Genomic DNA, 27,204 nt, shown 5'->3' on the forward strand with positions numbered 1-27,204 from the left:
GGGAGGCTGAGGTGGGAGGATTGCTTGACTTCAGGAGTTTGAGCTTGCAATGAGCTTTCATGGCTTCACTGCACTACAGCCTGGGCAACAGAGGGAGACCTTGTCTCTAAAAACACAAAAAAGATGAAAAATAAAACACTCTTAAAATATTTGATATTTGAAATTATATTTTTACCCTACTTCTCTTACAGAATTTTATCATAATGTAACATATTTTTGCACTTCTATGGTTGTTCAAGGTGATAGTTAGTTTTTTGTGTCAACTTGTCTAGGCTATAGTTCCCAGTTGTTCAATCAACACTGTCTTACTATTGCTGAGAAGGCATTTTACAGATGTTGTTAACATCTACAATCAGTTGACTTTAAGTAAAGGTTAACATCTACAATCAGTTTACTTGAGTTAAAGGAGACTATCCTTGATAATGGGGGTGGTTGAATTAGTTTGTACTTGCACTGCTATAAAGAAATACCTGAGACTAGGCAATTTATAAAGAAAAGAGGTTTAATTGGCTTATGGTTCTGCAGGCTGTACAGGAAGCATGACTGGGGAGGCTTCAGGAAACTTACAATCTTGGTGGAAGGCGAAGGGGAAGCATGCACCTCTTACATGGCCAGAGCAAGAGGAAGGTGGGGGAGGTGCCACTCACTTTTAAACAACCAGATCGCGTGAGCACTCTATCAGGAGAAGAGCACCAAAGGGGGAAATCTGTCGCCATGATTCAATCACCTCTCACCAAACCCACCTCCAACATTAGGGATTATTATTTAACATGACAGTTGGGTGGGGACACAAATCCAAACCATGTCAGTGGTGATTCATCTAGTTAGGTGAAGGCCCTAAGAACAAAAATTGAGAAAGATTTTCTGAAGATGAAAACTCAAGACTGCAACATTAACTCCTGCCCGAGTCTCCAGCCTGCCAGCCTACCCCACAGATTTGTTAAAATATAAACTAAGTCACATTCAAATTTGAGTGGACAATGAATCATAAGTTGGGCAGTTCCAGACCATAGGCAGTTCAGGGCTCCAGAAAAGGAGAACAAGGGGGAGCTTTTATATGGTGAATGTGGAAGCAAGGCAAAGCAATCATTCCAGTGGAAAGTCCCTAGCTAGAGGTGAGGTGGTGGTGTCTGACAGGCCTGGACTATGACCATTTACATCTAGTTGGGTTTCAGTTTGCTTACATAGGAACCCAGGGTGCTGGAGCTGCCGTGGTTTAATGGCCTTCCAAAAATTATTTCAACAGATTTCAGGATTCCAAGGCTCCACAATCAAATGAGTCAATTACAAAAACAAACAAACAAACAAACAAACAAGAAAACTCTTTCTCTCCCGATTTCTGGCTGTCAATTATCTTCTGTTTCTCTTGAGTCCCTGGATACATTCACCCTAGTAAACTTAAACGCAGCAGCAACAACAAATATATAAAATTGAAGTTAAAAATTACCTATAATTTCTTGTGACAATAAGGTTATTAGTGTTAAAATATTTCTTTGGCATCAAATTATCACTGTAATTATTAATAGTCTGCAGCTACTCAAAAGGGTATAAATGTATTAAAACATTTGGTAATTATTTTTAGAAAGGAGAAATATATAGAAAATACATCTCAATTAGATTCACTGAGGGGTATGTTTGTGAAACTATGGGGGCTTGATTAAAATAATTAATGTAATTGTATCTTTGGTTCTAGAACCATCTTAAGGTTTGAGATGGGTGACAGGTAGACCTTTTTTTTTTTGGTAAATCAGGAGAAAAATGACCAAGAAATAGGAGAGTGCATTATCAGGCTGTTAACAGTTATAGGAAGAGTACCTGTAAAAGCAGAGGATAGGAAGACGGATTACTTTAAAACCCTCGGGGACCTAGTAACTTCTAAAATCTTTTTGCATCTCTGGAGCAACTGTGCCCTCCTTGGAAGGCTGTTGCTTATTTCTCTGGGTTTCAAAGTTACCCTGTTTTGCTCTCAAATATCCTAGTTGTGGACCTGGTTTGAACTTAGCAATTTTGGCAAATCTCTGGTTTTCACCTATTTTCTGGCTTCTGTTAATTTGGGTGCATTGTCATCCTTTGGGTTTCATGTCCATGCTGGGTCTGGACTATCTTCCTTATTTGTTCTCAAGGCTCCTGTTCAGGGAATTTCCTTGGTTTCCCAGCTTTTTACCTTCACAGCTTGATGTTCTGTTATTCACATCCCCAAATGGTGCGATTGAGTATGATCACCTCAGGGGGGCTAGACAGCTGTTGGAGGCTGTGGCTGGATCCGTCTGTCAGCCATCTTGCTTTTACTGATTAGTTCATGAGGGACCAATTACATTAAAAAGCATCACATTGTTCTTCTTGGAAATCTGGCCCCTTTGTCTGCTGCAAACTGTTTCCATTTTTCCTGCTTTATTTTTATATACCTTTTGGTCTTCTGTCCCTTTTAAACTTAATTGCTTTTGTACTTCCTTCCTTGGCTTTAGATTGCTTTTGTTTTGTGATTCTCTTGATAAAAGAAAAAACTTCAGCCAAATTAACTTTGAAGGAGTTTAATTGAGCAATGAACAATTCGTGAATCAGGCAGCCTTCTGAGCAGTAGTAGGCTCAGAGACTCCAGCGTAGCCATGTGGTGGAAGATTTATGGGCAGAAAAAGGAAAGTGACATACAGAAAGCAGAAGTGAGGTACAGAAACAACTGGATTGGTTACAGCTCAGCGTTTGCCTTATTTGAACACAGTTTGAACAATTGGCTACATTAATTGGCCAGAACTCAGCGTAGGCTAAAGTCTGATTATACCTCCATTTGTTATATTTCACAAAGTACAGAATAACCTTTAGGGCAAACTTAAAATATGGAAGGAAGCAGCTTTAGGCTAAACTTGATTTAATACTCTAAATGCCAGTAAAGATCAAACTATAAAAAATAATGTTAAAATTTACTAAAATTTTGAGATTGAAGGAACATCATAAATCGTAATTCCTGCATGTGTGTGAACTAGGTTCTGGGAATGTGCAGAAGTTATTTAAGCATGGGGGCGTTCTGAGGGTATGAGAGAAGCAACCAACATTCCTCTAGGACTTTCCAACCTAGATGTGATGTGGTACATTACACGTGCTTCTGTCGTGCTTTCCATCTTGTCAACCATGCTACTGACCCTAGTGGTTGAAATAGGATGGAGGAAGAAGGATTGGTGGTTTGCCAATATTTAACCTGAACGCTTTCTCTCTCCTGGGAAGCTTTTTAAAAAAAAAAATTTTTTTTTTCAAGACGGAATCTTACTCTGTCACCCAGGCTGGAGTGCAGTGGCACGATCTCAGCTCACTGCAACATACGCCTCCTGGGTTCAAGCAATTCTCCTGCCTCAGCCTCCCGAGTAGCTGGGATTATGGGCGCGCACCACCATGCCTGGTTAGTTTTTGTATTTTTAGTAGAGATGGGGTTATACCATGTTGGCCAGGCTGGTCTCAAACTCTTGACCTCGTGATCCGCCCACCTCAGCCTCCCAAAGTGGTGGGATTACAGGCGTGAGCCACGGCACCCGGCCTGGGATGCTTTCTTTTGTTCTGTAGGCACCAACTTCTTCTCCTGATAGTGGATTTCCAATCTGTAGTTCTCTTGTTCCAGTGGAATGCTCTTGCTTATTTCATCTTTAGATCCTTGCAATCAGGGGGTCTACCTCTGGCTTCTGTTTGCTGAGGTTTCATTAGCTTCTCTAGGTAGCTCTATTGAATGGGATGAAAAACAACCTCTCTGCTGGCTCTTTCTCTCACACATGAAACTCACATAGTGCCCATGCTTGTCCATGTGGTTCTTTGTGTTTATTAGAAAGAGGTGCCCATTTCTCAAGACACTTTATGGGGAAATTGTTGTAATATATACTGATTTTGTTAGAACAAGAACTTCTATTGCCGTCTACTAGAAAGTAAATATACAAACTTACGATGACTACCATGTGAATAAATCTTGACATTAGATGTTGTACCCTTGACAGCATACAACTTGCGCACCATGCATGGTAACCCTAGGCCCACACATTCTATAGAAGAAACACATGATTTGCCTAGATGAACTTTGGAAATGAAGGCTGATTCCAAAACAGAAGCAAACTCTTCTTTATCCAGCTTTCATCAGTTAGGAGGATTGCCTTACTCTCAGAGTAGTCTTCTTGAAGCTCTCTCTTGCCCTCATGAGGTAAGGGTCAGGTTTTCCCTAAACTCCTTTGCGATGTTGAAGCACTGGGATTCAGAGAGGGGCAACAGCTGTTCCCAAATAAATTATTTTCACAAATTCTTACCAATATTTATCAATATGCCCTTTTATACCCTTGATGTACACAAAGGATTTTAAGAGCTATTGTTAAGGAGTTTTTGGCTAACTCCTTTGCAACTTCTGCATATGGTCTCGTACTTTATCATCTATTTTTTTCCTTGCTGTTTCAGTTGTAACTTCTGTTTTAACTTCTTATTACAAACAAAATAGAAAATGCAAATCTTTCTCCAAAGATGATAAACATCTCTCCGCTTACTCCAATGAGAATATTTTAATATGGATAGAATTAATCTTCACTAGAAAACTAAAATTTACCGAAGCATATATCTTTTATGGGTTTGGTATAAGAGCAGCAGGGAAAATTTCTTTCAGAACAATTTATTGTGGAGAGTATCATGAGAGTCTTATCTTTGTCCTTTCTAGAAGACACTAAGGATCATGTGAAAGAGCTCCCTGAGGACAGATTAAGAGGAGATGAGTTAAAGCTGCAAATACCAAGATTTAAGGTTAAGTATGAAGAATTTCCTGATAGAGAAAATTCTTTAGCACTGGAATTAAATATCAAAAGACCCTTTCCCCAACATTGACCTCTAAGCAAACTTTGTTGGGTTGTTCAAACCACTTTGTTTCCTGTAAGTGTTCATTGATTTCTGTGAGTGGATGATGGTTGATTACACACTTCATCCGCGATTAAACTGGGAAACTTCTGTTAAAAAGATTCAGTATAGTTTCTCTTTCCATGAATATATGGAATTATATAGTGATTTTAACCTATGTAGACCAAGATAACTTTGTGATCCAAATGGTCAGGTGTCATATTTAAAAAATATATGCATATAGTTTAAAGCAATTAAATATCCTTACTCGATTTCTTATGCCGATATGTAAGAGTAGCAGCTGGTCATGAGGGTCCATCTTCTATGGCTCTTTCACATGTCTGTGTGTTTTGTGAAGCAAAGCATTGACTTCTCCTTGTTATAAACTATCTTTTGAAGGGTGCTTGTATAGTATAGTTAACAGCCTTGGACAACAGACATTGTATCTCCCTCTAGAAAAGGGGTGTCTAATCTTTTGGCTTCCCTGGGCCACATTGGAAGAATAATTATCTTCGGCCACAAATAAAACATACTCACTATAGCTGATGAGCTAAAAAAATCTCAAAAAACCCTCATAATCTTTTAAGAAAGTTTACCAATTTGTGTTGGGCTACATTCAAAGCCATTCTAGTCCACATGTGACCCGTGGGCTGCAGGTTGGACAAGCTTGCTCTAGAACAAAGGCCAGATTTTCTTATTATTTTGTGTAGTAGGCAGTATAATGGCTCCCCAAATATGTCCATAGCTTAATCCCAGAAACCTGTGAATACGTTACCTTGCATAACAAATGAAAATTTATGTTACAGATGAAATTAAGAATGCTGATCAGCTAAAGGACCTTCACACACAAAGGTTATCCTGGATTATTCAGGTGGGCTCAACGTAATCACAAGGATCCTTTAAAGTGAAAGAGTGAGGTCAGAGTGATGTGATGTGAAAAGCCCTCAATTTGCCTTTGCTAGTTTTGAAGATGGAAGAATGGGGCCATGGTCCAAGGCATGCTGGTGACCTCTAGAAGCTGAAAAAGTTAAGAAAATGGAAAAGAAACTTTAGCGCAGTGAGGCCCAATTTGGACTTCTGACTCCAGAACTGCAAGATAATACATTTGTATCCATTAAGCCACTAAGTTTGTGCTAATTTGCTATGGCAGCAACAGGAGACTAATACACCTTGGCAGGTAGAGGTAGTGTCCTCCTCTGGGGCAAACATATAAGCATGCTTACTATACAATATAATAAGGATGATGTCTCTTTCCAGGACATAGGCAGGCATGCTTATTTCCTGTTATAAAATATTCAGGTTTTCTAAGTTCAGTTTTTTTTTTTTTTTTTTTTTTTGCTGGAACACAATTGACTGTGGATGCTGGTATTCTCTAGCCCTATTTGCATCACCTTGCGGGTACTGGGGTTTGGAGGAATTGGCTCAGATGCTGATACCGTGGCTACTGCTATTGTGGTGAGTAATAACCTCTCATTTGCCTGTAATCCAGGAGTCTCATGTCTTCTCCCAGCATCCATAAACTCTTGCAGGGTAACTTGTTAGTTTGCAAGTAGGCCCTTCACGGTGTGCTCGTTTTAACGCACTTCTGCAAAATTTATTTTAAAATCTGCTAGACCAGGGCTAAGCAATTCTGTAATTATTACCTTCAAGATAGTGTTTGCTCTCTTTCCATACTTTAGAGATGAAGTGTTACGATGTCTCTCTCTAACTTAACAAAGATCAGAGATCAGCTTACAGCAAAATTAGAAATAAAAAAACAAAACAGGTTGTTTACCATAGTTTGAAAAGCATCTCTCTATTGACAATTTACGACTAGGGCAGGTACTAAGAAGTTCCCTGTCTTTTTTCTCATCTACAGAATTTTCTTACTGCCACATTTCTCCATTTATCTTTCTTTCTCCACGACGTGCTGTTTGAAGAGAAAATCCTTGGGAATTAGTCTCTCATTCTTTTCTCATGAGAAGCACTCCCCTCTCAGAATTTTTGGTGAATTAGATTTCTCTCTTAGCTATACCATGAAGGGCCCTGGCTTTTACAGCTACTTTCTTGTTTCTAGCTTGAACTCTGTGGCAAAAGTTAAGACAGTGTGTCAGAAGTCATTTAGACCAAGGATTTTGTTTTACAGATGTGAAAACCAAGGCCTCTGATGACAAGAAGAGCTATTGCCTTGTTTAAGTTTCTCCTGACCTAACTACCTAGTGTTTTGGAGGAAATTGCCTTAGCCATTGTCAGCCCCCATCTTTCTGACACAAGGCCTGGCTCAGTTGCTAGTTTGGCCTAACATGATTGCTTCCCCTCAACAGCTCTAGAAATACAATTGTGATATTGAAATTACTGTATTTGCAGGCTGACTCTGGCCAGAGAAACTGACCTGTGGATGAGTTGAAAATAAGCTTATAACCATGCTTGTTTTATAGTTAATTAACTTAGGGCACAGGTATTGAGAGCCCAACATGTGCCAGGGCCTCTTGGGTACTGGAACAATGCCTGGAGTGAGGCTGGGAGGGAAGCTTCCTAAAAGGTTGAGGAGGACTTTATTTGGGAAGAAACTGAGAGCGGGGTTCTGGGGCCTGGACTGTGTGAGAGTTTGAGGACTCTAAGGAAAGGAGAATGTTATGGAGTTCATCTTTGATTTTTTTTTTTTAATCAGTAACTTATCATTTTTTTCCACAGTCAGAAACATGACTGAAACATTTCTTCCTCTTAACAGGCATTAAGAGAAAAGGATAGATTTCCTGTTTCTTTTGCAATTTTCCTCTTTAAGAAACAGAAAGAAAAAAAGATCTTATGTCCATGCTCCTGGAAGTCACCAATAAATAATACGGGCCAGGGCTTTTTCTTTTCAGCAGTGGGCTGATTAAATCCTTATGCTTGTTCTGGGTTATATGTCTGAAATTTGTGTTTCTTTTGTTCTGAGGAGTACAAAATAATCAATTCCTCTAATGGAGATTACCAGCTTGATTAATAGATAATCCTAATGTGTTCTTTGTAAAATACATTATAAATGATCTTTAAAGTTGAAGGAAAGAAGATTGGGCCATGTAGAAATTTGGTTCTTAACAGAACCTCTTCTTGATTGAAGAAATATAAGCAAAGAGTTTTATATATTTCGGTAAGGGTAGGTAGTCTATGCATTTTCTGTTCTGAGTATTACAAAAGGAAAAGGGAATAAAAGCTTCTGCATATAGCAGAGATAAACTCCAAAAGCAGGAGACCAGTGAAGCCCTGGACCACTGCACTCCTCCAGCCTTCAAGGAGCATGAAGAGGGTCCACATAACAACAGAAGATGCTTCAGAACAAATTATGAGTCCATAAGAGATAAATTAATATCTTTATTCATTGCAAAGGAATGGTTATTATAAAAAATCCCTGATGCTGTCTTTCAGACTGAACTTACGTATAGGCAGGAGAACACATGTAATTTATTGACTGATAAAACTGTAGGTAAGAATACATATGACTTCTATAACTTGTATGAAAAATGAAACTACACTTAAATGTAGGAGCAGTTTATATTGTTTGATATTTAACTGGTTGAGTGGTTAATATATAATATTTAAAAATATCTTCTTTTAGTAGGCAGTTTAATGCTTATGGTCTAATTTTTATTTGAAGACATTTTGCTACAGCAGAAACATAGTTGTGATTCATATACCTACTCTTGATATTAGCCTGGCCGTTTGTCCTGTGACGCTTAAGCTAGTTACCACCATTTATCTGGTAACTGTTTCCAGAATTGAAGGGATGATGCCTGGAAGGAGATAAACTTCAGGAGTTCACCTTTAAGCCTAAAAAGTACCAGCAAAATGCAATGACAGGATAAAAAGTTTGTCATAAATATTTTCACAAGATGGAAGACAAGAAAGCAAAGAGCAGCATAGAAAGAATGAAGGAATAAATAAAAATAAGTGAAAATGCTGCATTTTCTCTCATGGGATAGATTTTTCAACAACTCCTGAACTATGACCTCTCAAGTTCTTTTGCAGTTCTCTTCTAAGAAGTAATGAAATACATTTAATATTCCTGTCTTTTCACAACATTAATTCATTCCTACTTTAGCCTTAAGAATTTTAGTAGAATCTATTGTTTATTCATGCATATAAATATTGTGGAAAAATATCTTTAGATGAGTTAGTATATATGAGACACTTAGGCCAGGATTTGGCACATGTCTGTACTTCATAAGTGTTTGTTATTGTTATTTTTTAACAAGAGTAAAAAAAGATCTTATGACGCATCTAATATCATTTAAGCTGTTTATGGTTAGTCCTTGGAATGCCTTCTGGTCAAAAGTTTCTGCAGCCCAGCACGGCATTAATTTGAATGCATTGAGCCGGTTTCCCAGAGGGCTGGATGACATTTTTGACTTTTTAGGATTTTTGAGACTTTTTCTAATGACTAAGGTCAAAATCTCTCTTTCCTTGTCTCTTGAGTTTTAGGGGGCAACCAGAGATGTTTTGAAGGAAACCAACCATTAGATGTCACTTTCTTCTCACTGCTTTTGGTTTTAGGACCTATGACCTGGGTTTAAGCCTTTTGATTTTCTTCTTTTTTTTGAATGTCTATAAATAGTCTCTATGTCAAAGCTAAACGGGAAATTTAATTTTAGATTAGTAGATAAGAGACAATACTCAACTCCTTGGAATGATGAAATTTTGGACCTGTTTTAAATTGGCCTGACTCAATGTCCCTAGTTGACTAAATTTGGAAATGTAGTATTTGTGCTTTTCTTTCTCACTGAAGTTAGTGTGGCACTGTTTCTACACCAGACACTTAGGCCTGAGTGTATGAGTGTATCCTTATTCAGGTCAAAGCTAATGAGTTTTTTTTTTTTTTCCTTAGCAATCACTGAATGAAAAACATATTCTTCAGATATCTGTTTAGAATTGCTTTTCCAGAAACCTTTGTGATCTCTCTCCCCCAACAAAAGGGCTCAGAAACACTTAACAGTTTGAAAAAGAGAAAAAATACTGCTGCTATGGTCTGAACATTTATGTCTCCTCCAAAATTCATGCTGAGACTTAATCCCCATTGTGGTGGTATTAGGAGGGGTGCCTTTAGCAGGTGGTTAGGCCATGGGGGCTCTGCCCTTGTGAATGGATTAGTGTCTTATAAAAGGACTAGAGGGAACTGGCTTAAGGTCTCCTTACTCCTCCTCCTTCTGCCATGTGAGGATGCCACTGCAAGAACATGCCACTGATGGAGCAGTCCTCACCAGACGCCAAACCTACCAGCGCCTTGACCTTGGACTTCTCAGCCTCTAGAGCTGAAAGAAATACATTTATGTTCTTTATAAATTGCCCGGTGTCAGGAACTTTATTATAGCAGCACAAATGGATGAAGATAACTGCCAATCATGATTTTAGGAAAGAACCTGACTCAAGAACGTCTTCTTGGCCGGGCCCGCTGGCTCACGCCTGTAATCCCAGCACTTTGGGAGGCTGAGGTGGGCAGATCATGAGGTCAGGAGATCGAGACCATCCTGGCTAACATGGTGAAACCCCGTCTCTACTAAAAATACAAAAAATTTAGGCGGGCATGGTAGCGGGTGCCTGTAGTCCCAGCTACTCGGGAGGCTGAGGCAGGAGAATGGCGTGAACTTGGGAGGTGGAGCTTGCAGTGAGCCAAGATTGTGCCACTGCACTCCAGCCTGGGTGAGAGCGAGACTCCGTCTCAAAAAAAAAAAAAACAAAAGAGTATCTTCTTTCCAGTCTTATACCTTCTGCTTCCCCTCATCATTTCTATCCTGTAGAAGCCTGACACTGAGCAGTGGCCAGAAGGAGGTTTTGAGCTCTTTGAGACTTGTTTCCTTGGTGGCCATAGGCTTTGCTCTATTGAAGACCTTTAACTAGTAAAGGTTATTCGTATCTTTGGGTCTGAGAATGTGTCCAAAACCTATGAAGCACTCATCCTATATGACAGGATTAAAATGCCCACAGATGTCCAAAACCAAAAAATAAACAAGTAGTTTTTACATTTTATTTAACTGACATTTCATCTTGCTTTTGCTCCTACTGATATGAAATGAATACCCCACAACCCTTAAAATGCTGTATTCGTTTGCTATGGCTGCCGTAATGAAATGCCAGGGACTGGATGGCTGAAACAACAGAAATTAATTTTTTTATGGTTTTAGAGACTGGAAGTCCAAGATTCGGGTGTTGGCAGTGCTCGTTTCTCATGAAGCCTCTCTCCTCAGCTTGCAAATGGCTGCCTTCTCTCTGTGTTCTCACATGTTCTTTCCTCTGTGTGTGGGCATCTAGTGTTTCCTTGTATGTCCAAATTTCCTTTGCTTATAATACCAGTCAGATTGGATTACTGTCTACCCTTAGGGCCTCGTTTTAACTTCATCACCTCTTTAAAGGCCCTATCTCTAAATACAGTTAAGTTCTGGGGTATGGAGGGTTAGGGCTTCAACACACAAATTTGTGTGTGTGAGGGCACAATTCAGCATATGCCCCTGGTCAACAAAAAGCAACCCAGTTTCTTCTGTTTCAAATCAATCACTTTCTGCTAAATACTCATTAAAAGTTTAAGCTTTTCTTATCTCTCAAGGGGTCTCTCCTCATTCCTCCTTCCCAAGATGGTGCCTGGGTTCATGCAGAAGCTTAGTATCTTGATGAGAGTGGAAGAGGCCTTTACCCTCTGGGACTTTGCTGGACTCTACCAACTGGACCCTTATCCCACTGTGGTGACCAGGTCTTCTGTGCTGGTGTTCCTCATAGTGGGCTGGTTGGATCCTATTCTTGGTCATTCTTTTGACTGTCACTGCTAGTGGCTGTGAGATATGCCATTGCCTCAGGAGGTAAGGTCTCTGTAGACTCTCATTTTTTTTCTCCAGATCACAGGTATCTTCCAATCATTGTGAAAGGCTGTAAATTGAAAGAAAAGATTACTGCGAGTCTTTAATGGAAAACAAAGCATAGTCTAGTGTATCCTTCTAGTTATCTTGTTCCTTTCATTGTGTTTGAGCTATTTTACAGTTCTGTAAGTTGTAGGAAACTAAAAATGATGTATACGATTCTTGTCTGCAGCAATGCAAATGACTTGTATCTAGTGGAATGCAATAATTTATTGCCCTGCAGACAGCTCCATTTTGCATCTATTTGTAAATTTGTTGCAGCATTTATATATATATTCTTTGAATTCTCTTTAGAGCCAGATGTAACATCTTACCAGTTCCCTCATTAATTAATGAGTTAAAAACAGTCTTTGAGTTGTGTTCAGTTTGTATTTGTATGGGAGTCATTATACTTCCCTTAAAAAATGAAATTATCTTTTTAAAAGTCTATTGTTCTTAGAATTTCCATGTTACCCATGTGAGCATATGCAAATTTCAGGATCTACTGCATGCTCTTCTCAAGTAATGGACTACTAGAAATGCTAGCTCTAGCTCATCTAGCTAGCCAGGCATGGAGATTTGGGGAATTTTTTTTTTTGGCAGGAGTGTGGTAGTGGTGGTGGTGGCGTTTCTGTCAGGTTGTGGCCCAGGAAGGTGGTATGTAGGCCCTGATTTCTTTCTTGGAATCTCAGGCATTATATTACACTAGCTTTACCTTTTCAATTTTTAATATTTAATATTTTTTGAGATGGATTCTCTCTCTGTCACCCAGGCTGGAGTGCAGTGGCATGATCTCGGCTCCCTGCAACCTCTGCCTCCTGGATTCAAGCGATTCTCCTGCTTCAGCCTCCCAAGTAGCTGGGATTACAGGTGCACATCACTATGCCTGGCTAATTTTTGTATTTTTAGTAGAGACGGGGTTTCACCATGTTGGTCAGGCTGGTCTCAAACTCCCAACATCAAGTGATCCTCCAGCCTCAGCCTCCCAAAATGCTGGGATTACAGGCGTGAGCCACTCTGCCCGGCCTAGCTTTACCTTTTCAATTCTTTCTACTTCTTGCCTTGCTACTTGAGCTTTTACTTCCTTTCCTATGTATAGGAAGCTGCTTTGATGTCATAACCTGCATTCTTTCTATTTTAGTCTCATAAATTCTATATTCTGAACTGAGTAAAAGATTTTAGGATTAAAACAATTCTTCTCTGAAAGTAAAACCTGTTGATTCACTTGTATTAAAATATGACCTAAAACTTAAAATTGACTACTTTTTTTTTTTTTTTTAGAGACAGTGTCTTGCTCTGTTGCCCAGGTTGGAGTGCAGTGGCGCAATCTCTACTCACTGCAACCTCCGTCTCCCGGGTTCAAGCAATCCTCCTGCCTCAGCCTCCTGAGTAGCTGGGACTACAGGCACACGCTGCCGCGCCTGGCTAATTTCTTTTGTATTTTATTAGACATGGGGTTTCACCATGTTGCCCGGTCTGGTCTTGAACTCCTGAGCTCAGGCAATCCACCTGCCTCGACCTCCCAAAGTACTAGGATTATAGGTGTGAGCCACCATGCCTGGCCAAAACTGACTTCTTTTAAGTAATTAATACCATTGATTCAATGTGAGGGAGACCCCTGGGAAAACTGGGAACTAGAAATTAGTGTAAGAAAATATATTGATTTTATATTTAAAAATATTATCTACTTTTTATGATTGTGATTTTTCATCTGCGTTGAGTATTCGTTGATATGTAACGCAGTGTATTCTTTGCTGTGAAAGAAAATGCTCCTATAGCAACATGCTAAGTTAATGATGTATCTCATGTGCACTTCATATTTCTGGGGAAAATGCTCTGTTAACACTTTAAATGTACTTTTATTCACAGCAAAGGTCAGTCCAGTGCCCTCACTCTCTATTAGTTTCCCTACTACTTAAAAAAAAAAAATAGTAAGCTTCCAGCTTTTTCTCTAATCACATTTACCCTGAGTCATCTGTTATATATCCCTTTATTTTGTAAGTTGAGCCCCTTTTTAATTTAAAATATGGTTTGATTTCTCATATAGAAGCAATGTTTGCATTTTATTGGAACACTCCTTGAAACAGTCTAAAGAATGGCTCTTTCTTGTTTTTATATAGAGCATCTGGTGAACTTTACATCATACATCCCAGCTTTGGCTGAGTTTAATATTTTGTCCTTTAATTTATCCAAAACTTACATTTTCTGGCTTCGAATCATCCCTTTCTTAAATTTATTTACTTAATATTTTCTTACATCAACAGCCAACATTTTTAGGGGGGTGGGTTGGAAGGGTATTTTCCAGAGAGAATCAAAGAAAGTTTTATTACTTAATAACCCATTAGTAAGGCTGTCGGAAGCCATGTTGAAACTAGAGTTTGGGCCATTGTCCAGGGCCACTCACACTAAAACCATACTCACATTGTACTCAATTTGATTCCTTCCTTTGCAAAACTAGATATTAAGATGGTATGAAACTTTAGTGTTTCTCACGTATTGCTAAACCCATGCATGCTAAATATATGACTATCAAAACTAAAAGTAATTGTCTTGGACTGTTTCTGCCACTGTAACAGAACGCCAAAGACTGGGTAATTTATAACAAAGAGAAATTTATTTCTCACAGTTCTGGAGGCTGGGAAGACCAACAGCATGGTACTGGCGTCTGTTGAGGGCCTTCTTGCTGCATCATAACATGGTGCAAAGGCAAGTGATCATGTGCGACAGCAGGATGGAGAGAGGAAATTTGGCCAAACTCACTTTTAGGACAAACCCAGTCTTGATAAAACTAACCCACTCCTGTGATAATGGTATTAATCCATTCATGAGGGCAGAACCCTCATGAACACAGAAGGCAGCCATCTGATGAGCCCTCATGACTTAATCACCTCTTAAAATCCCACCTTTTAATACTGTTACAAAGGCAATTAAATCTCAACATGTGTTTAGGAGGAGACATTCAAGCCATAGCGGTAATCCATAGTTTATAAAGTATATTGGTTTAGAATGCTAATTTTTTTTTTTTTTTCACAGAGACAGAGTCTCATGTTGCCCATGCTGGATTGCAGTGGCATGATCTCAGCTCACTGCAACCTCCACTTCCCAGGCTCAAGCAATTCTCATGCCTCAGCCTCCTGAGTAGCTCGGATTACAGGCGTGTGCCACCATGCCTGGCTAATTTTTTTGTATTTTTAGTAGAGATGGGGTTTTGCCATGTTGCCCAGGCTGGTCTTGAACTTATGAGCTCAGGTGATCCACCTGCCTTGACCTTCCAAAGTGTTAGGATTACAGGCGTGAGCCACTGCACCCAGCCTAGAATGCTAATTTTAGAATACATTATTTTTATGACTTATTAATCATTATAATAACACCTAACAGCTATTAAATGTACCCTACGTATTGAGTACTGAACTCAACATTTTCTCTATATTAATTATATTCATAACAGTTTGAGGCAGGTGATATTATTACTTTCATTGTAAACATGTGGAGACTGAATCACAGGAAGGTTAGGAAACTCCCCCAATATCACAATTTAAAAATGTATCTGGGATTTGTTTTAATCATGTATGGTAAGACATGCAGACATGGAAATGACTGTCATGGAGGAAGACATTTTTACTCACAGTTCCCTAGACACAGGAGGCACAGCATGCCACACAGGGCCACATGAGGGAAGCACCAGGGTCACCCAGGAGGCAGAAGGAACAGGAGGAAAGCATGAGCAAGAGCCTTTATTGTGGGTGCACAGGAAGGAACAAGTGAGGCAGGGTACATAAGCTTAGGATTGGCTAGTTTGAATAATGTCAGTGGGCTCCAGTGTGTAGGGACCGCCCTAGTTTTCTGGTAAGTGGCCCGGGTATGCTTAGGGCAGAAGAATAATGCCTTCTGGAGTGGAAAAGCCAGAGAGAGGAGGCGGTTTGAAGTAAGGACTCTGGATTAGTTGGGTTGCATATGAAAGGCACACTTGCAGGGGAGCGGGCTGCTGTCTCTAAGAATTGGCTAGCCCTGGAAGGGGCAATCTTGCCCCCGTCAGTGGGGATCCAGATGCCAGAGCGTCAAGAATACGAAAAATAGGCCGGGCTGGTGGCTCATGCCTGTAATCCCAGCACTTTGGGAGGTCGAGGCAGGTGGATCACTTGAGGTCAGGAGTTCAAGATCAGGCTGGTCAACATGGCAAAAACCCTGTCTCTACTAAAAATGCCAAAATTAGCTGAGTGTGGTGGCATATGCCTGTAATCCCAGCTACTCAGGGGGCGGAGGCACGAGAATCCCTTGAACCTGGGAGTGAACCTGGAAGGTGGAGGTTGCAGTGAGCCGATATCACACCACTGCACTCCAGCCTGGGCAACAGAGAGAAACTCAATCTAAAAAAATAAAAAATAATAAAAAATATTAGTTAATATGGTCACACAGTATAAGTAGCAGAGTATGGATTTCTTAGCATTTTGATCAAGGAACTTCTGAATCCACTTGGTTGATGCTAATGGATTCTAGACAATTTTAAGACGTGACAGATGAGCCTGGAGCGGTGGCCAGGCTCATCTTGGGAGGCCAAGGTGGGCGGATTTCTTGAGCCCAAGGAGTTTGAGACCAGCCTCGACATCATGGTGAAAACCTGTCTCTTTAAATACAAAAAGTAGCCGGTTTGGGAGGACGAGGCGGGCGGATTGCCTGAGCTCAGGAGTTCAAGACCAACCTGGGCAACATGGTGAATCCTTGTCTGTACTAAAATACAAAAAATTGGCCAGGGTGGTGGCCCACTCCTGTATTCCCAGCTTCTCGGAGGCTGAGGCACGGGAATTGCTTGAACCCGGGAGGTGGAGGTTGCAGTGAGCTGAGATCATGTCACTACATTCCAAAGTGCAACAGAGTGAGACTCTGTCTCAAAAAAAGAAAAGAAAAAAAAGTGACAGATGGATTAAAATCCCTTCCAGTGTTATTACTGTATTCCTGTATGACTGAATGAAGAGTTTCAGAAAGCTTTATAATGCTGCTCTAAAGCATTATTTGCCATTTGTTGGGTCCCAGCAGTGTTCTTGTTATGTCTTCACATACTGAGGTAGGGGCAGGGGCTGGTCTGCCCCCTTTGCAGTCAACTTTGCAGACTTTGGTTGACCTGCATTGGGATCATTATCAGCCTGGCCATGATGGACGAAAAGCTAATAGAATCAATGATCTTTTCAGTTACGAAAACCACCATAAAAATAATAGTCTTGACTTGCATTTCAATGCAAAGCTTTAATAGATAAGTTGTAAAAGAGCCTTATATGGATTTATTTAAGTGACTTTTAAGCTAGAATGTTTACATATTTATGCTTTTCCCAGCTCTTTGCAAGATGCTGTAGAAAAAATTAAAGAAAATATTGCTTTATTTTGTTCCCCAATTTGGGAGATATGGTGATCAGAAGGACAATAAATGAATGTCAAGCTTTGGATAATACAGACTAAAAGTGCAATGTGAATTTAGATAAAGGAATTTAGATTGCTTTGAAATGAGCTTAATCAGGTTACTTAATATCTTTGGGCCTTAGTTGCCTTATTTGTAAAATCAGAATAATTAATTTCCAGTACTGTCATGAGATGTAAGTGAAATAATATATGTAAAATAATTAGCAGAGCACTGACTTGTAGTTATAAATAAACAAATATGGGCTGCAATTATTATAAGTATTAAAGAAGCAGGTGCTAACCAGAGCAGTGTAGGATAAACTCTAGATATCCATACAAAAGCTTTCCCCCACACCTTGTCTCTTTATTATTATTATTATTATACTTTAAGTTCTGGGATACATGTGCAGAGTGTGCAGTTTTGTTACACAGGTATACATGTGCCATGGTGGTTTGCTGCACCCATCAACCTCTCACCTACATTAGGCATTTCTCCTAATGTTATCCCTCCTCTAGGCCCCCACCCCATGACATACCCCAGTGTGTGATGTTCCCCTCCCTGTGTCCATGTGTTCTCATTGTTCAACTCCCACTTATGAATGAGAACGTGGGGTGGTTGGTTTTCTCTTCTTGTGTTAGTTTGCTGAGAATGATGGTTTCCAGCTTCATCCATGTCCCTACAAAGGACGTGAACTCATCCATTTTTATGGCTGCCTAGTATTCCATGGTGTATGTGTGCCACATTTTCTTTATCCAGTCTATGATTGATGGACATTTGGGTTGGTTCCAAGTCTTTGCTATTGTGAATAGTGCCACAATAAACATACGTGTGCATGTGTCTTTATAGTAGCATGATTTATAATCTCTTGGGTATATACCCAGTAATGGGATCGCTGGGTCAAATGGTATTTCTAGTTATAGATTCTTGAGGAATTGCCACACTGTCTTTCACAATGGTTGAACTAATTTACACTCCCACCAACAGTGTAAAAGTGTTCCTATTTCTCCACATCCTCTCCAGCATCTGTTGTTTTCTGACTTTTTAATGATCACCGTTCTAACTGTTGTGAGACCTTATCTCTTATTTCATGCTTACCTGTCTTGCAACTTCCACTTCAATTATGCTGGGTGAACTAGACCGTAATCTAACGCTTCTCTGTGCTGTGTCTCATGTTGCTTCCTCCTGTGGAAGTGCCCCTTCCATGATGTAGCACTCCAAGCACCTCAGTCTTTCTCGAACCCTCCCACTGATCACCCTCCCTTCTTTGCTATTTCACTGTATTTTTCAAATATTATTAAAGGTGCCTATAGCATGAATCTATGGTTTGAATATTTGTCTCCTCCTAAACTCATGCTGAAGTTTAATCCCCAGTGTGTCAGTACTGAGAGGTGGAGACTTTAAGAGGTGATTGGGTCATGAAGGCTTTGCCCTCATGAATGGATAAATTCATTAATGGAATAATAGATTAATGGGTTAATGGATTAATATGGTATCATGGGAGCAGGACTGGTGGCTTTGTAAGAAGAGGAAGAGAGACCTGAGTAACCACGTGAGGATGCTCAGCTCCTTCCGCATATGATGCCCTCCATTGCCTTGGGACTCTGCAGAGAGTCCCCACCAGCAAGAAGATCCTCACCAGATGTGGTCCCTTGATCTTGGACTTCTCAGGCTCCATAACCATGAGAAATAAGCTCCTTTTCTTTATAAATTATCCAGTTTTAGATACTCTCTTATATGAAACAGAAATGAACTAGGACAGAAAATTGGAATTGAGAGTAGGGTGGTGCTGATAACGAATACCTGAAAAGGTAAAGGTGGCTTTTGAACTGGGTAATGGGCAGAGGCTGGAAGAATTTGGAGAAGCAGTCTAGAAAAAAGCCTGCATTCTGATAAGGGCTTAGAATTGGCTAGTTTGAATAATTTCAACGGGCTCCCAGGGTCTCAGTGGACTCCTAGAAGACTAGGGAAAGTTTGGAACTCCTTGGAGACTGGTTCAGTGGTCATGACCTGAATAAAATCTGGATAGTAAAGGCCATTCTAATGACGTTTCAGATGGAACTCAGGAACAAGGTATTGAAAACGGTAGTAGCTGGGTGTGGTGGCTCACGCCTATAATCCCAGCACTTTGGGAGGCCAAGGTGGGTGGATTTCCTGAGTTCACAGGTTTGAGACCAGTCTGGGCAACATGGCAAATCCTTGTTTCTACAAAAAATACAAAAACTTGTTGGGTGCGATGGGGCATGCCTGTAGTCCAAGCTATTTGGGAGGCTGAGGTGGGAGGATGGCTTGAGCCTGGGGTTGCAGCGAGTGAGGTTGCAGTCTAAGTGACAGAGCCAGACGTTGTCTCAAAGAAAAAAAAAAAAAGAATAGAAAAGAAAGAAAACTGTAATAAAAGCTATCCTTCTTTCCTTGTTATAAACTGGCAAATAACTTGGCTGAACTGTGTCCATGGCCAAGGGCTTTGTGGAAGGCTGAACTTGAGATTGATGAATTAGGGTAGCTGGCAGAAGAAATATCCAAGCAGCAAAGCATTCAGGCTTCTGCCTGGCTGCTTTTAATTGCTTATGCTAAGCTGCAAGAGGGAAAATATGACTTGAAGATGGAATTTATGATCAAAAGAGAAGCAAAGTAGAAAGATTTAGAAAGCTCAGCCAGACCATGTAAAGGGTGAAAAAGCATGTTCGGGAGAGGAAACCAAGGGTATAGTCCAGCTACCTTTGCCAAAGAGATTAGCATGGATAGAAGGGAGCCAGGTGCTATTTCTTAAGACAGTGGGAGACAGACCCTGAAGGCATTTCACAGATCTTTGAGTCTGCCCCTCCCATCACAGGCCATTACAGGCCCACAGGCCTATAAGGGTACAGTGATTTCAAGGGAGGTACCCAATGCACACTCCACAGGCTTGCTGCCCTGGGCCACCTTGGAACTCTGCTCCCCAAATTCTGGTGCAGTGTTTCTTGGCCACTCTAACTGGAGTTCAAATGGCCCGAGGTGTTAAGTAAGCCTTGGCAGTGTCCATGTGGTGCTAATTCTGCAGGCTTGCAGAAAGCAAGAGCTGTGGAGGCTTGTCAGCCTTCAGCCAGATTTCAAGGAATGTTGCTAAAGCCTGGGAGCCCAGGCAGAGACCTGTTGCCGGGGCAGAGCCACTGCAGAAAGCCCCCACTAGAGCAATGCCAGAGTGAAAACGTGATGTTGGAGCTGCCACAGAGTCCTCACCTGGGCAATGCCTAGTAGAGCTGTGGAAGTGAGGCCACTACAGAAAGTCCCCACTGGGGCAGTTACCTAGTGGAGCCATGGGAGCCGGAGAGCCATCATGACCCCAGAACTGTTGAACCACTGGCAGCATGCAATCACTGTCTGGGAAAATTGCAGGTACTGGACTCTAACCCTTATGAGCAGCCATGTGGACTGCTCCAAGTAAAGCCATAGGGATAGGACTGCCTTAGGCCTTGGGGGCCTAATCCCCACCTCAGTCTCTCCAGGAAGTAGCACATGATAACAAGAGATTATTTTCCAGCTTTGAGGTCTGCCCTGCTGGGGTTTGGACTTTCTTGGGGCCCATTACTCCTTTATCCTGGCCTGTTTTTTCCTTTTGCCATGGGAATGTTTACTCTATGCCTGTCTCACCATTGTATCCTGGCAGTAAATAACTTGTTTTGATTTCAAAGGCTCATAGATGAGGCTCTGGAATTTAGACTTTTGAGTTGGTGCTGGAAGTAGTTTAGACTTTGGGTCTACGAGGATGGAATGAATGTATTTGTATAGGAGGAGGACGTGAGTTTTGGGGGGGCCGGTAAAAGAATGCTATGGTTTGAGTATTTGTCCCCTCCAAAACTCATGTTGAAATTTAATCCTCAACGTGGCAGCATTGAGAGGTGGGGACTTTAAGAGATGATTGGGTGATGAAGGCTCTGCCCTCATGTATGGATAAATCCACTAGTAGATTAATGGAATAATGAATTCATGGGTTATCATGGGAGTAGGACTTTATAAGAAGAGACAGTGAGACTTGAGCAGGCATCATCATGTGATGCCCTTTGCTCCCTCAGGACTCTGCAGAGTCCCTACTAATGAGAAAGCCCTCACCAGATGTGGCCCTTCAACCTTGGACTTAGACTCCATAACTGTAAGAAATAAATTTCTTTTCTTTGTAAATTACCCAATTTAAGATATCCTGTTATAAGCAACAGAAAATGGACTTAGACACGTACTCTTTCACATTCTTATTTAAGTGTCCGCTTTCTCTTACTGGACTGTAAGTTCTCTGATGGCAAGGACTCTATCCCTCTGTGTCCCCAGTGTGAAACAAACACTTGTGAAGTAGGTGCAAAGATGCTGTAGAAGCCCAATTTTTAGCAGAAGAAACCTGGATATCTGGATATAATCTGAGAAATAATAGGGCTTCTTAATTAGGGGACTATGTGATGATCACAGTGTATGCAAAGTTTTGTTTTTCTGGAGGTGCATGTTATGGGTGAGATGGGAACTGTTAAGTGGGGAGACTAGTTTTATGGTGAGAGCCTGGATTTGGCAATGGAAATTGACAAGGGATCAATCTGGGATACTCTGTTGAAGATACTACTACATAGGATCAAATGAGAGGAAAGAGCCAGATGTCCCTCTGTTATGGAGGCCAATGGCTGGCTTGTGTCCTGGCTTTGTCACCCTTTGGTTGTGCAACTTTGGGAAATTTACCTAGATTTCTGTGCTTCAGTTTCCTGAGCTCCAAAATGGGAGTAAAAGCTACTGTGGAAGTTGATGAAATGAAGCGGTCTTTAAAGCCAACAGGGTCTAACACTTAATAGGTGCTATATAAGTTAATCTAAGCCTATTTTGAAAGAGTTTGTATTATCTTTTGGAAATTATATGGGGATAATGCAAACATTTGTGTGTGTGTGTGTAGAGAGAGTGGGTGGGGCTGGAGGACCAGATATGCTAGCTTGTAATATTCTAGGAAACTAATTATCTGAGATAATTTATTTAAATTTGGGGCGATTTTGGTGCCATAAATGCCAGGATAAATGTATATATGAGCTGCATAAATACTATGGAGAAGGAGGTGGCTAAGCCTAGTGTGGTGGGGTATGGGATGAAGGGGAAGGAGTTGGAGCAGAAATAAAAGTTTAAAAACAATACTGTGGAGCTCTTAAAAGAATTTTTTGTTTAAAAAAAAAAAAAAACAGTAAACAGTACATCACAACTGAGGATCTCCAGGACCACTCAAAAAGTGTTCTGTGAATCTTTCAAATCAATAGCACTAATTACTCCAGATAAAGGCGTGAAAGGACCTCAAGGTGACAGAGTTCTGTTAACAGCGAGAGAGCAGCATGGTCAAAGGCAGTGGATAGATAATCTGGAATTTTCCAGGATGGCAAGAGGATAAATGAATTTTAATTTTAATAAATGGAAATTGGGACAGAGAGAGTAGGTGGTTAGAAAAGACTTTAAGAAAAATTTACTTTAAATATTTACAAAATATTTAAAAAATATTTTGTTTTTAATTGAAGGTTAGGGGACTTTTCTGTATGTTTCTTTTTAGGTTTCCCTTAAGAATTGTCTGAATTCTGACATTTGGATTGTTTGATTATTCCACATGGAATTGTGTGTTAGGGTAAGACTTTTTAACTTAAGCACATAAAGAACCTTTGATTGCCACTCCGAGAGGTTCAAGGTGAAGGGTAAAGTTTCAGAAAATATTGATTTGGTTTCTAATTCTTTGAATCTTTATGTCTACGTCTACAATCCTCATTACTAATTAGCTTCAGAAGTAGTTTTGCCTCAGAACCTGAAAATGGTCTCTCTGTTTATACATTTTCTAATTAGAAATATACATATGGACATACATACTATGTATAGTAATATACACAGTATGTGTATCTATATTCATATAAGTATATATATAGTAGACTATACTTATATAATCTATATGTATATAGATTTATATATACATCAACCAATTGTGTACAGATAGAACATCTTGACTACTAAGATGTCAACTCTCCTTTTTCCTTCCTTTTTTCCTCCTTCCCTTCCACTTTATGAAAAATATTCTTTCATATCCGTAAAGGTAAAGGTATATTATTTCTGATGTCACAGTTGCTTTAGATAATTCTAAACAGCTGATACAGATACCTTCTTTACCATGACATAGAATGAAGAATGGGAATTGATAATTGACAAGATTACAAATACTCTAATTTTTTTAAATCAAAAAATGTAATAGCAATAGCTATTCTGAATTGTAGCAGATAAGAGATCCTGCTGATTACAATGGAGGGTTAGTGTCACCATTCTGACTTTCTGGAGAGGTCCTGTCTCCTCAGGTACGTCCTGTCTGCCTCAGTCATCATGGGACAGAGAACCTCCTTGGGTTCTAGGGATCCTCCAGATCAAGGACTCTTAATCTGGTGCATCAGAAAGACCTTGAACTCCATAAAGTTAATGCAAATATTACAGCTACTTTATTGTGGTAAAATACTTATAACATGACATCTACCCTCTTAACAAAATTTTAACTATAAGCATAATGTCGTACAGCAGATATTTAGAACTTTTTCATCTTGTACAACTGAAACTTTATACCCATTGAACAGCAACTCCCTACTTCCACCTCCCTCCAGCTTTTGCAACCATCATTCTACTTTTTGTTTCTGTGAGTCCGACTACTTTAAAAACCTCATATAAATTAAATCATGCAGTCTTGTCCTTCTGTGACTGGCTGATTTCATGTAGCATGATGTCCACTTTTGTGGAAAACAGTATGGAGGTTCTTCAAAAAATTAAAAAACAGAACTACCATCCAGCATTCCCATTTCTGGGTGTTTATCCAAAAGAGCTGAAATCAGGATTTGGAAGAGATATTTGAACTCCCATGTTCATTGCAGCATTACTTGCAACAGCCAAAAGGTTGAAACCACCTTAATGTCTATTGATTGATGACTGAATAAAGAAAATTTGATACACGCATACAATGGAATATTACTCATCCATACAAAGAAGGAAATCCTGTCACATACTACCACACGAATTATAGCCATGCCTTAAGGGAAAATTCTGTGGGAAACTTAGCTCTCTATCACATTCTGGAAGGAATCTGCCATACAAACAAAGTTAAACATCACTGCATTAAGGCATGCCTAACAATGGACAAATTCAAAGAAGTTAAACTTGACTTACTTTGTCATTTCATGTTTGGGCCTGCTCCAGATAATTAATGTGCTCATGACACTCTCCCTGCCCAACTTTTAAAAGGTCTTTTTCTGTAGGTGATTACTCCAGTCTGGTCTTGCTAGGTAGAGCTCCAGTGGGGACACTAACATCCTATCTCTTTTTTTTTGAGACCAAGTCTCGCTCTGTCACCCAGGTTGGAGTGCAGTGGCACAATCTTGGCTCACTGAAACCTCCGCCTCCTGGGTTCAAGCGATTCTTCTGCCTCAGTCTTCCGAGTAGCTGGGACTACAGGCGCCTGCCACCACGCCCGGATAATTTTTGTATTTTTTTTAGTAGAGACAGGGTTTCACCATATGGGCCATGCTGGTCTTGAACCCCTGACCTTGCGATCTGCCTGCCTTGGCCTCTCAAAGGGCTGGGCTTACAAGCATGAGCCACTGCACCCGGCTACTTGCATCCTATCTTATGGAAACATACTTATTCTATTTTCTCAGCGCACTATTCTTTGCTAGGGAAATGCAAATAAACTGAGCTGACATGTCATGGTTTGTCTTTCTCAGATGTGAGTATTTCTTCAGGGAATTTCAATGACCTAAACAGATAAAAGCAGACAGTAGAGATTTGGGGCTCAAGAGCAAGTTAGAGTGGTAGATAAGGCTGTAACAGTGACATTCTTCTCAACTCTTCTAAAGAAGTCATCGAACATGTGCCTTCTCTATATGCAAGACTGATCTACCTACTTAAAAAAGAAGAAAATAATCCATTGGACAATGCCATATAAGATTATTTTTTTGCATCTTTAAGAAAGTCTTCTTAAAATTAATGGGTTTTTTTTGGTAGGAAATGTAGCCATTAAAATAATTGCCTTTCTTAGTACCAAAGTCTCAATAGTTAAAGGTCAAGGGTTCTGTTGGTTTTTCTTCTCTGTAAGATCTTGTGGCAGATTTCAGTCACATATGACTGAAGAATAAATAATAAATCTTGGATGAAAGTTTAATTTATTTCAAAACAGGACACTTCTCATGGTCCTAATTATTTTTGAAGCCATTCTCTATTAACATTATGAAAAGGATTTGGTAGTGGGAAAAGAAGTTCCAAACTTGTTTGACACATAGCTCCCATCTGGCTTTTAGTAAGTTTTTTTTTTTTTTAAAGGTGTCTTGGTCCATTGTGCTGCTATAATAGAATACCTGAGACTCGACAATTTAAAATGAACAGATATTTATCGGCTCAGAGTTCTGGAGGCTGGGAAGTACAATATCAAGATGCTGGCTGTTTGCGAGGGTCTTCTTGCTACATCATTTCATGGCAGAAGGTGAGAGGATGAGAGAGAGCAAGAGGGGGCTGAACTTGCCCTTTTAATAATGGCACCAATTCCACCCATGAGGGTGGAACTCTCCTGGCCTCAACACCTTTGAATGGTCCCACATCATTAAAGCTGTTATAATAGCAATTACATTTCAACGTGAGTTTTGGAGGGGCAAACATTGAAACTATAGTGTAAAGGAGACCTTACCCTTTTATATAATCCTTAGTAAAACTTGTGTAATTCATGTGATGGAGACTGCTAATATCTGGTTATATTGGGAAGCTTGGATATTTCCTATACATTTTAAGTATTGGATAAACTTAAGAATATTCTGTATGGAATACTTTCTCCTTGGAATCTAAATCATTTTTCTGATTTAGAAACTAAGGAGAAGCCTGTAGTCATTGGCTTAAAAATTGATTGCAAATGAATTTGTAGAAATAGTACTTCCCATCCCAACTTCACTTCTATTTTACATCAGTTTTTTTTTTTACATAACAGATGTGACATTTAAATATTTCTCTAATGTTATGGCATAATGAACTTTGTCAAAGAGCCATATGGTTTATGCAAACACAAAGATAATCTTGGAACATTGACATATGTAAGCTTAATTTAAAAAGTCTGTGAAAATAGTGAAAAGCAGATGGAGAGTTGCCATGGAAATTACTAACACTTAGAGGAAGAAAAATATTACTTTAGGGTCATTGTGATTTCTAAAGGAATGGTCAGACTTGCAAAATTGTTTTCCTACCCAATTGTCAGTAATAAAAACAGATGTTGGCAGGTAAATATATTTTTTATTTATCTATGATTTTATGATTTCATTGCATTCTGAATATATTACAGGTATGCACATTTTTATTGGTAAAGACTTTTAGTAGTGGAAGAAAATCTAACTATTTACCACTACTTTAAATAAGAAGTGTTCTTTTCAATTTTTCTGAATGAAAGTACAAGTTGTGACTTATTAGTTTTTGTTCTCCTTATGTAGGTTTTTATCTTGATATAAGACAAAATTAGTATCAGAATGACATAGTCTTTAAAGGAAGATGACTAAAATTTGCTCTTATAGATTAATTGTACCAATTGTAAAAAATAGAGAGAAGTCTAGATAGCTCAATAAAAGTAATGAAAAAACCTTTTAGGCCAGATTCTTTATTAGAAATTATAATTGGTAGACACTGTTCTTTACCATAGCTTAGTCATAGAGAAAGTTTAAAAATCTCAATAGGAAGTCATTTGCACCGCTCATTTTGTACCAGCAATTATTTGTCACCTGATTGGTTTACATATTCCTTTCCATGACCTTTTGAAAAGTCAGTAACTAAACTCTAATTCTTTCTCTTTTCTTCTGGGGCAATTTCAGTTGCTGTGGTTCTCATGGAATAGACTAATCAGAAGTGGGAAGGAATTAAAGTTGGGGCCAGGCAGTTTTGGAACATCAACATAACATTTGGTAAAATGTGAAGCTGAATTAACGCTGTTTTTGATGTTGAAAATGAAATATCAAGAATAAAGGGATAAATATCTATGATTCCAGCCTGTAGGAATTCATAAAAACTTGTTTCTTTGCAAAACACTAAAATTATACAATAAGATTCAATGGGAATTTAAAATGAGGATGCTGGGATCAACTAATG

The 27,204-nt window shown here is 39.6% G+C and overlaps 1 long non-coding RNA gene across 1 annotated transcript in view; it reads left to right on the forward strand.

Moving 5' to 3' along the window:
• Window positions 1-25,567, forward strand: part of LOC134807467 (uncharacterized) — a 71,343-nt gene extending 45,776 nt beyond the window's left edge. Inside the window, exons 2-5 of the long non-coding RNA XR_010147992.1 lie at window positions 4,676-4,758; window positions 5,655-5,719; window positions 6,225-6,303; window positions 25,408-25,567. This is a non-coding gene — a long non-coding RNA (uncharacterized LOC134807467). The remainder of the gene's footprint in view (window positions 1-4,675; window positions 4,759-5,654; window positions 5,720-6,224; window positions 6,304-25,407) is intronic.
• Window positions 25,568-27,204: the final 1,637 nt, after the last annotated feature.

The sequence above is a fragment of the Pan troglodytes genome, chromosome 10 (assembly GCF_028858775.2).
Source record: "Pan troglodytes isolate AG18354 chromosome 10, NHGRI_mPanTro3-v2.0_pri, whole genome shotgun sequence".
In the NCBI taxonomy this organism is placed as follows: domain Eukaryota; kingdom Metazoa; phylum Chordata; class Mammalia; order Primates; family Hominidae; genus Pan; species Pan troglodytes.